This window comes from Buceros rhinoceros, unplaced genomic scaffold (genome assembly GCF_000710305.1).
Source record: "Buceros rhinoceros silvestris isolate BGI_N320 unplaced genomic scaffold, ASM71030v1 scaffold1810, whole genome shotgun sequence".
Lineage (NCBI taxonomy): Eukaryota > Metazoa > Chordata > Aves > Bucerotiformes > Bucerotidae > Buceros > Buceros rhinoceros.
Genome location: NW_010387701.1, coordinates 37,100 through 47,406, shown reverse-complemented (window position 1 = coordinate 47,406; position 10,307 = coordinate 37,100).

Here is a 10,307-nt window from a genome sequence, read left to right as displayed (position 1 = left end):
CTTTGCCAAGTGCTTCCTGAGAGCCAAGAGAAAAGCCTTACAGTGCTCAGTCACCATAGGAACCTGCCCGTGGGCTTCAGCTGTGTGGGGTTGCCTGGCAAAACCTGGCCCACACCACTTGCCCACACCCTCATTCACACTGTGGCTGAAGCTATCTAAGACATGAAGGTGTCTTAGCTAAATAAAGGTCTTTGTGGGCTTTATTTCTTCCTGACAATTTATGAAGCTTGTCTAGTCCTATTAAAGAAGCCCTGCTGGTCCTTGACCATTAGAGGAGGATGATTATCTCTCTTTTGCTAGAGGATGCTGACAAGATCACTGATGAAAATTAGAAAAAAAAAATTTATGATTCTTTCAGGTGAAAGCATCAGTGTGTGTGTTAAGTGTCATTGGTCAGGTTTTCCTAATCCTTGTACTCTGAGTGTGCCTTGTCCCCTAGGCCATCTGCCTATGTATTTCTTTTGGTCTTTCTTACCTTTGCAGATGCAGTTCTCTAAGCTTTTTCAGACCAAGTTTGCAACCCTGCTTGGCCATGGCCATTACGGACATAAGTTGAAAACTATCAGATAATAGTGACATACATTAAATAAAAACTTTAACTTTTTCAATCCATGTTACTTAGGAACATGTGCTACAAGCATCTAGAACATGGCAGGATTTAGAAGACTAAAACTGGACAGGTAATTCTCACCAAGTACTTATATACTGGTAAATAAAATGAGGCCAGAGTGGGGGTTCAGCCATGGGCACACAATTGTGTCCGTGTTCAGTTGTTAACATGCACCCCATATTGTTAGCTTGTGCCAACCAGCACTGTCCCAACAACACCCCGTCACCACCTGGGGTACACCACAGGTCAAGGACTGCTCCCAGTGGTTAGTTTTCACTCAGCCACAGTGCGCAGAGGCAGAAAGAGGGTTCAGCCATATGGATGAGAGCTGCACTGTGCCACTTCACCTCAGGGCTAGCAAATGGTCCCTGGCCTATTTTATTTATTAACAAAGATTGGCGAGAGAAGCTAAAACTGGATGCAATCTGTGAAGTGATTTTAAAACAGAAGTAATTTATGAACATGAAATTGAGCATTTAAAAATCATTAAGTGTGAATTATTTTCATCCTATAGACATGATGAAGGAACTGGAGTAGACATTCTACTTTCGGCAGAGGACAAGCACAGCACGGGTAGACGTTAAGAACACAAAGCTCTGGAACCATCCTTTCATTTTGTGGCCGGATTCGTGAAATCTGCTTACTTGGCGGAGCAGGTTGTGGTGCACTGAAGTGTCCTGTCCCTTGCATGCTGTGACAATGGGGCAGCAGCTGGACAGTGGCACAGCTCCCTTCTGGGGTCCCCACTGCCCCTCTGTCCTGTGGAAACAAGGGTTTTTCCAGGACACATCCACCCAGGCCTGTGGGTTCAGGGGCATTGATGGCTCACCAGCCTCCCTGAAGCCAGAGTGATCAAGGGAGCGTTGAGTGAATTTTTAAAGCAAAGACAGATTTTCCCTTTCAAATAAGATTTTCCACTGGCTTTGTAGTGCCTGTTGAGGGGCTTTTTCATCATATTTAATGCAGTAGTCAGTCTGCTGGGCCTGCTTATCTACCCATACATCTTCTGTAAAGAATGCAAGTTTCATCTTCCCGGCAGCACTGTTCAGAAGAGGATTTATTTTCACAAAACTCAGTTAAACATATTTCAATTAAGCATCTTTCAAAAAACTGAGGTTTTTTCCTCAGTATGAGCAACTACAAAAAGACGTGCCATCAGTCTGCAATGTGCCAGCAGAGAGATAGGTGTTTAGCGGGTGGAAAGGCTCAGAACATCAGAAAAGAAGTGACAAAAAGCCTGAGGGATGAAACGTTAGCCCAGACAATTTTACTGAGGCAGTGAAAAAGGAGGAAAATAATTTACTCTTTTTTTCATCCCTACACAAGTCCCTCTCTGCAGCACCTGCTTGAAGTGTGCACCAGTGAAGAAGGTTTCTGGGGCCACTGCTCCCCCTTTTTCCTCTGCTGGGACACCAGTCATGAGGATGGGTTGGTGTCCTAGGGCGGGAAAGGGGAAATTGTTTCCCTAAGGGGGTTTCCATTGTCTATGCAGCAAGGAATAGGAAGGTAGGTTTGGGGCAGGCGATGGACCCTGTGGTTTGCTGCATGGGAAGCAGTGGGGCCTGGAATATAGGGCTATCAATATGCAGGAGTGTTTGTGAGAAAGTCAAGGCTGGTGTTCCAAACCACTGCGCAGAAGAAGGGAGTGAGATTGGAGACCTGAGATCACCTTGGGTGTCACGTCTTGTCCTATTTCCAGGGCCAAATCGTGGATCTTTGTCTAATCATGGTGGTGTTCAGGCCCCTGGGGTGCTTGTGCAGCCAGGCCAGTTTGCACAAACTCAGCCCAAAGGGCTTCCAGAGTGGATGGCAATAACCATCCAGTCTCGGTGGAGTTTTATTTCCAGGAAGCTGCAAAACCTGCCTGAGAAGATGGGTGAGTACCCAAGCTCCAGGCAGCCCAAGTCCTTCCTTAAAAGGCTTTTGGAGACATTCCATGAGTGGTGTAACCCAAGGGATTTTGCAAAGTGCTCGTATCCATCCTTAAGTCTGCTCCTTTTGCCGTTACTGGGGAGTTTTCACTGAGGGTATGGGAATACCTGAGAGTGAATCACACAAAGACCCTATACATAAAACTTCACGGCCTATGAGGTGTTATCTCAGGAACGCTGCACCATCGCTGCCAGCCCAGACGTTCCACAGCACGAAGCAGCCTCATAGCTCCCTGGAGAGCTCCTTGACTTGGTTCTCAAAGGCAGAGCAGAGGGCAAGTCCTGCTCCTCCTCCTTTCGCCTAATGCGCTGAGCATGGCGTGGGGTGAACGCTTCTCGGAAATGACATCTGCTGTCAAAACAGCAAATAACAAGCTATTATTTATTATGTATTTATTGCTAACCTACTGCTTGTCGGGGTAGTGGGATAATGAGCTGCTAATGGACTTGGCCAGTGATTTTCAGTTAGCACTGGTTTACACCGATTTTTTTAAAGACTTCAGTGACTAAAGGCTGCTATGTATATAATTAATGGTGTTCTGTCAGTGTACAGACTGTATTATTTTTTATACCATGTAAAAGAATATAAAGGATACTATATTTTATGGTGTGTGTGGAGGCAGGATTGAAGTAGAACTTTCAAGCTCACTGTCTCATTTTCAGACCAAGGAATCTCCACCTTGCTGCTGCAATGTTTCTAGCTGTATATATGGATTGAATATATATAGCTATACATATATATATATATAGCTGTGTATATAGCAGAAATAATTTCGACCATTAAGAAACAGCATTTCTTTCTGAAGTGCAGCCATGTCCTGGAATGAAAAAGCAAACATCAGCAGTGTGTCGTCAGCCTCCCAGCAGTTCAGGAGAGGAAATAACAAGTATCTCACTTACCTGGAGCTGTAGCAGGAACAGAGCATGCTGCATGCAAGGACCCATCCGGGCACTAGGAAGGAACCTCCAGCAAGTTCTCCCAGTGCGAAACATAGGCATAGGTGCTCCTATGACCACAGCACTTGGGCACAATTTTAATTTCCTAATGCCTTCCCTTTGGCATAACAGCACATTTTCATGGTTTACGAGTTCTCTAGTGACGAAGACAAACTGTTACCATCCAAATTCCTCCCCCTACAGCTATCCCTGACTATTCTGTGAAGGCAGGTTTTCTTGGTGAAGTTTTGCTGAAATCAAGCAGATATTTTTCCCAAGAATCATTTACCAGGAAGAGCTGTGCTGAGTCCAAGTGTGGAAGGAGCCACGTGACGCATGTGCCTGCTGACTATTCTGTGAAGGCAGGTTTTCTTGGTGAAGTTTTGCTGAAATCAAGCAGATATTTTTCCCAAGAATCATTTACCAGGAAGAGCTGTGCTGAGTCCAATTGTGGAAGGAGCCACGTGACGCATGTGCCGGCTGAACCTTTAGAGTCTCTTGCAGGAATCTCTGGCAGGAGGACAGGTGACACCATGTCTCAGAGTGTACTGGAGACCAGGCTTTGAAACCAGACCTAATCTACTATTTGATAGCTTTGATTATCTCAGGAAATCTCGCACCCCAGGACTGTGTATCTGAAACACGTGTTTTAAAAAGACTTTACTGCCTACCTAACGGGGTAGGCACTCAGCAATGGGAGCCTGCCACTCCCAAACCCACATTTCAACTTTATAGTATATGAATGTGTCTCAGCTTAATTCTCAGTTTAATGTGGTACGCTTTGGTGCTTCAACTTTTATAAAATACTTGTTGCTTATAATAATACTGAGGCTGTAACACAAATGAGCACTACAATCCTGTTTTATTTCTAACTTTACATAATAGTGGAACATTTTAAATAAATATACATTACATTCCTGTATACTACATACATTCTGCTCACCTTTAAAATGTGTTTTAATGTATTAGTATACACATTTTACGATGGAAGCTGTATCATGGCTGACTACTAAAGATGCTGTGGATCTGTAGTGGCCACTAATTGGTAGCATCACTTGTGTTCAGTGTCTCTTAGGACTTACTTGGTCTTCAGAGATCACGCAGTGCATTAGTGAAATGATCATCAAATACCGGCCTGCCCTAATTCCTGTTAACTTCAATGGAAAGATGACTGACATGAGTATAGTTGTGTGTCAATACATTTCAGTGATAAAAACCATTATGTTTAAAATTCCTTCCTTATTTGTAGCCCAGGTTTTGTATTGTTTATGTAGCTGAAAAGCACTATAGTGTCTGAGTGACTCATGAATGAAAGTTAAATACATTACAGTGGGCAATAATGCAAACCAGAAAGGCTGAGTAAATATAACCCCAGAAGGGAAATTCACTATATTTTTTTCCATGAAAGATCAGCTGAACTTTGTGTTTATCAGTCATAAATGTAACAGGTTCTGGCTGGTTCCTATGATTTAGAAAGTTTTCACGCTGCAATTTTGATGCTTTATTTTCAAGATCCCTGCGAGAATTTCATTTAAAGTTTTACTTAATCTAGATTCTATTATAATTTCTTTGGATAGAACAAAAGCAGAACTTTTATTTCAGTGTGGTATGTTTTTAGTTTAGTTTTTTTTTTTTTTAAGAAATCACATGATGAAAGTGTGACTCCAAAGTGTTACCTCTCAGAGCTGCACAGTGCTTCACATCTGTTCTGACTTGCATAACCTACTCTATGCATTGAACTACCATCTTGAACAAGGGAGCAGTTAAAGCGTGCCGTGTTCCCATAGAGACATGTGCGGTCAAGAAAAGGAAAGATTTTCAACTGTCATTAAGAGAGTTCTGGCTTCCTCTGACTTCTTATTATTGTCTTTCTCTATCTTTTAAATTTCATATAGTAAACCCCTTTCGCTGAATTTGGGAAAACAGGTCACATACTCATCCCCCTCTTTTTATTTCCGAATGCCTCTGACTACCTGCTTACAAATAGGGGGAAACAAAAGAAACAAGTAGATTGCTCACTAGGGTCACCTTCGGTTTGTGCTCTGTCCCAGAATATATCCACACACATTTATTTTCCTGCATGTGCTGTGGTAATACGTGTGTTTCTTCAGGTAGTGGCATGCTGTCCACAGAAACACCCTTCCCAGGGGAAGGTTTTCTCTCTTCAGAGTAAAAGAACACCTGGATTATCTACATGCGTCTGTGAAAGCTGTTCCATTTATCCTCCCTTTTTGTGGCAGATCCATCCTTGCGCAGGGTCTCTTGAACCTTGTGGATGGAGGAGTGAAGAACCTCGGCTTGGCAGCATGGAAGAGACTGGGAAACCAGTGCTATTTACAACTTGCCAGGTATTATGCACAAGAAAATGTAAAAAGCAAAAAACCCCACAACGGGCAAATAATTACACTTGTCCTTCCCGTACAGCGAACAGCAAATAATGAAATGGCCTGTAAATGAGCAGTCACACTCAGGGAAGGTAAAATGCTACTGCTTGTCCTTCCTCATGCATTACATTGAGCTTTACAAGAATACAGGTGTAACAGCCACAATTCACATTCTAAAAGGCTTTTTTCCCCCTTTTGGGGGAAATAAACCAATTAAAGGTATTCACAGGTCTTTGTGGTATAACAGAACACACTATATTATGGCATGAATGTTGCCTTCTATGGTGCATTGAATGTCAGTTTTGCAACCAGATTTTGAAGTAATTATAGAAAAAGGTAATTTGGAAGCAAGCTGTGGAGATACGTAGTCTGAGACCTGCTCAGGGCAAGGCTAGGCTCAGAGTTAGATGCGATTGCTTAGAGGGTTTGTCTAGATGGAGAGGATGGAGAGTCCACAACACCTTCCCATTATCAGGTTGCAAGCTCTGGAGGGAAAAAAAAAATTCTGAGATGATTCCAGAGAAACATTGGGAAAATATGTAACTAACTAACTGTCATGTGTAGGAAGTGTGTATTGCTAGTGTAGTGTGGGGTATTTTTGCTTTATTGTTATTGTGCCTTTACAGAAATGTGTTGTACTGCGCTCTGTTGACGCTGCATGAAGGTAAATGCATGAAAAGCATGAAGAGGTGTGGTGAGTGGTTGAGATAAGCTGGGATATCAGGAGGCACCTGAGAACTTCACCCCCACGCAGCAGATGGGTGATGTCTTGCGGGACATCCTTTCCCCTCTGCTGAGCAAGGTTGGTTTTAGATCTTATCTGAATGCAGACTCTGTATTGCTTTAATGACAGGCACAATCCATGGGCTGTGAACATAGTTATAAAAAGAGTTTATTTCTTTACACATTAAAAATAAGCCGGAAAGGGAGTAAACTCTGCTGCTCTACAGTACTTTAATACTGGGGATAGTATAGATATATTGAAGAAGAATAATACATATGTAAATGACATTATTATGACAGCAGTATGAAAAGAAATGAGATGAAAATACAGGTATATGATTATTCATCATATGAAAGCAAGTAGAGATCTACATTTAATAATTTAATGAACAGTTTAATCCAGAAAGTTTGAAGAAGGATCATTCCAACCATGCAGGCTGATGATACATTTACCTGAGGGAAAGACCATAGAGGTTCAGCTGAACAAAGACATTTTCCTGTAAAAAAAGTTTCCCTGTTCCTTGATGAGGGACAATTCCCTCATCACTGCACAAGAGGCAGGCACAGCGCTGTTCGGAGAGCTTGGGAAATGCAGTAAACAGCTGCCGCCTCATCATTCCTGTGAAGAGTGCACTTCCAATTCATATATACAGTACATATAAAAACAGATAGGTAAATATAGATTCGTTTATATGCGTATTTATTTATATATAAGTTTATACTGCATATACTTATATACATACTCGTATGTATATGTGTGTGTATATATGCTCTCTAACTAGACTTCACAGCCCCCCTTTCACAGGACTCCATCAAGGGTTACTTTGGAAATAATCTTGATACCTTCCAGGATAACAAAAAATTCCATTTGTTCCCAGATCCCAATCCATTGCAAACACTTCTCACAGTCTCTGAGTACTCAAAACCCTTAAGTACTGAAAGTACATACCAGCCACTGTAAGTTATTCTTAAATGTCACATGCAAATGTTTACATTTGAGGAAACTAAGTTTCTGCTGCTTCTTTCTTCCTATCTTGGTTTCACAGCCAAATTCTTGTGCAGTTACTGATAGCACTCATGAACATCAACAGTTTTACTCTCTAGCCCACGGCTAGAAAACTTGTGATAAACACTACCTTGATCCCTACCTGCTTTCTGTATTTCAACATGGGCAAGAATTGTCAAGCTCAGCCCACCTGCCCAAGCTGGACAGGACATCTGTGGTTTTGTGTGGTTATTCATAGCGTGGGGTGCAGCTTCAGTGGGCAGCTCTTTAATAACGTAATCCAAAAGTGAAAGGGTGATGTTTACCAAACCTGTTTCAAAATGGCTGATTAATCAAATAAATGGGTGTTTATTGAGACTGTTGCTAGGTACTTGCTTTTACTGAGGTAGTTGTATGACTCAGCTAAGCCAGACAAAGAGCTCTACTGTTGCTCTAAAGTAGCGACTGGCAAAGTTTGGATCATGACACCAGAGTAAGAGAAGAAACTTTGCTTTTCTCAGTTTTTTCACAAGGCTAATCACTTAGTTCATTTGTCCTCACATCATCCACTTTTACAGCCAGCTTCAAATACCTTCCCCCCCTAAACCAAAGGAACACTGACCCTCCTGCAGAATCTCTTCATCTGCAGTACAGTGGTGATGGGTTGTCATTGCTGACACCAAGGTTTGGGAACAGACCTTTCTCTTGTCTATTTTCTATATTTCGTTATTATTATGTTACTGTATTATTACATTATTACATTATTATAGTATTAAATTCACTTGTTAGAAGCACTTGTTTAGTAAATAACTGGGGCAAGTTTTGTGGGGAGATGTAATCTTTCATAAGACCAAGTGATAACCAGGGAAACAGATGACCAGGTTAGAGGCACACAAACTCTTCTTCAGGTCTAATTTTTGCTTAAAAGCCTCTCTTCTTTTCCAACTAGATGTGTGTGTTTTGCAATAACAGTTATTGCCTCTCCCTGAAATTCTCGCTGCACATACTAACTCTCGTGGCTGCAAAGACAAGGCTACTAATAAACAACAAACAGTACTTAATTAGGCAAGTTATTAATGGAGATTTTATGATAAAAAATTAGATCATGCCACTCACACCTCGTGTTTTTCATCTAAAAAATTGGAATTGTTTTAGAAAGACAATTACTAACGAGTCTAATTAAAGAAAACTCTCCTCACTTCTCAGAGGAAAGCATGAAGTATATGAAGTCTGATGTATAGAAAGATTTAAATCTGCAGGTTGGGGGGAACATTAAGAACATACTCCTCTCTCTCATTTATATACTGGCTTTGTTATTTTAATCTAGGGTTTTTTTCATTCCAAGTACCATGCCTGTGTTGTGGTGATGATAAAGAATGTCTGAAAAAACCGAGAGATCCAGGACATCTGAAATCGTAGGGGTATATTTACTTCAAATGTTTCTTGTCCATCAGTCTCAAGTTTTACCAGTCCAAATTTGGTATAACCCTATCAGCAGTAGTGTTATAATTGGATTTACACCAATATATCTGAGGGCAGAGTTTAACCCCAACTAGTCATATTCTGTAGCTGTTTTAGGGTTTTTTTCTTATTTAGTGTTCAACAAAATAAATGATATATTGATAATGAAACAGTATTTCACTTGCTCAGGATTGTATTTTGGTTAGAAAAACTTCTGGGGTATGTCAGAGAGATCACTGCTTTTTAGCTTTTAGCAAGAAGCACCTTCACTACCCAGAGATGCTCAACATTTATTCAAAATGCTCCACCGACACTTTCTTTACTGTAACATCCAGTCATAACTGATACAATAAAGTCTACCCTTTTAACAAATTCTAGAGGTTTACAGATCAAGGTCTGAACTAGGCTTTGAACCAGGAAGCGTGCTTTGTTTGAACCGCCTAACCCTCACATTTGATTTCCTGAATTAATGTTTTACCTGTAACTGAAGTGTTTTCACTGAAGGAAGAGAGTGATTCTGCTGCTGATTTAACAACTGTTACACTCCCAAATACGTTATTGAAAAAAAATGCAATGCCTAAGGTGTCTTTCTGCTTTTACTGGTCATGAGCATAAAATCACATTAAGCACGTATTGGAGTCTGGAGCCAGCCTCTCAGGTATGAAACTTTATTAATGGGTCTTTGTGGATACCCAGAGCGAGAAAGCTGGGAGAAATATCGCTAGAATGAGTCGCTGTACAGAGGCAGGTTTGTGAGAGATTTGTAAGTGTTAAAGCAAGGTAAGCCGAGAATGGAGCAGAATATTTCTGCACGTGGCCCAGACAAACTCATGGCCCCAACCCTCTCTGTCAACCCCCGCCTCCCCCACCAAACTCTGGGATATGATCTCTAACTGTTATCCTGTACAGTAAGAGCTAGTATTTTTTCCTCATATCATCACTCGGAATGGTACTGCTCCGCCCCTTGGGAAAAGGGAGGATTGCTTCTGCTGGGACTGTTGATGGCAGTGAGGCACGAAGCACTGTGGGAAAACTCGAAGTGGGTCAAGATCCAAGGTTCAACATTTATCTGATTTTCTCCAGAGGGCAGAAGGACTTTTCAAGCCAGTAGCTGTCTCAGATGTTTCGAGAGACTCTTTTGCAAGCATATGTAAACTGGCCACCATTCGTAGATTACAACGGTATTAATTTGAAAAGATATTTTTAATACTAGAAAAGGTTAAGAGGCAGCAGCTCTTCACTGGGATGTCTCTTAACATGTCTCAGAATTGGGACAG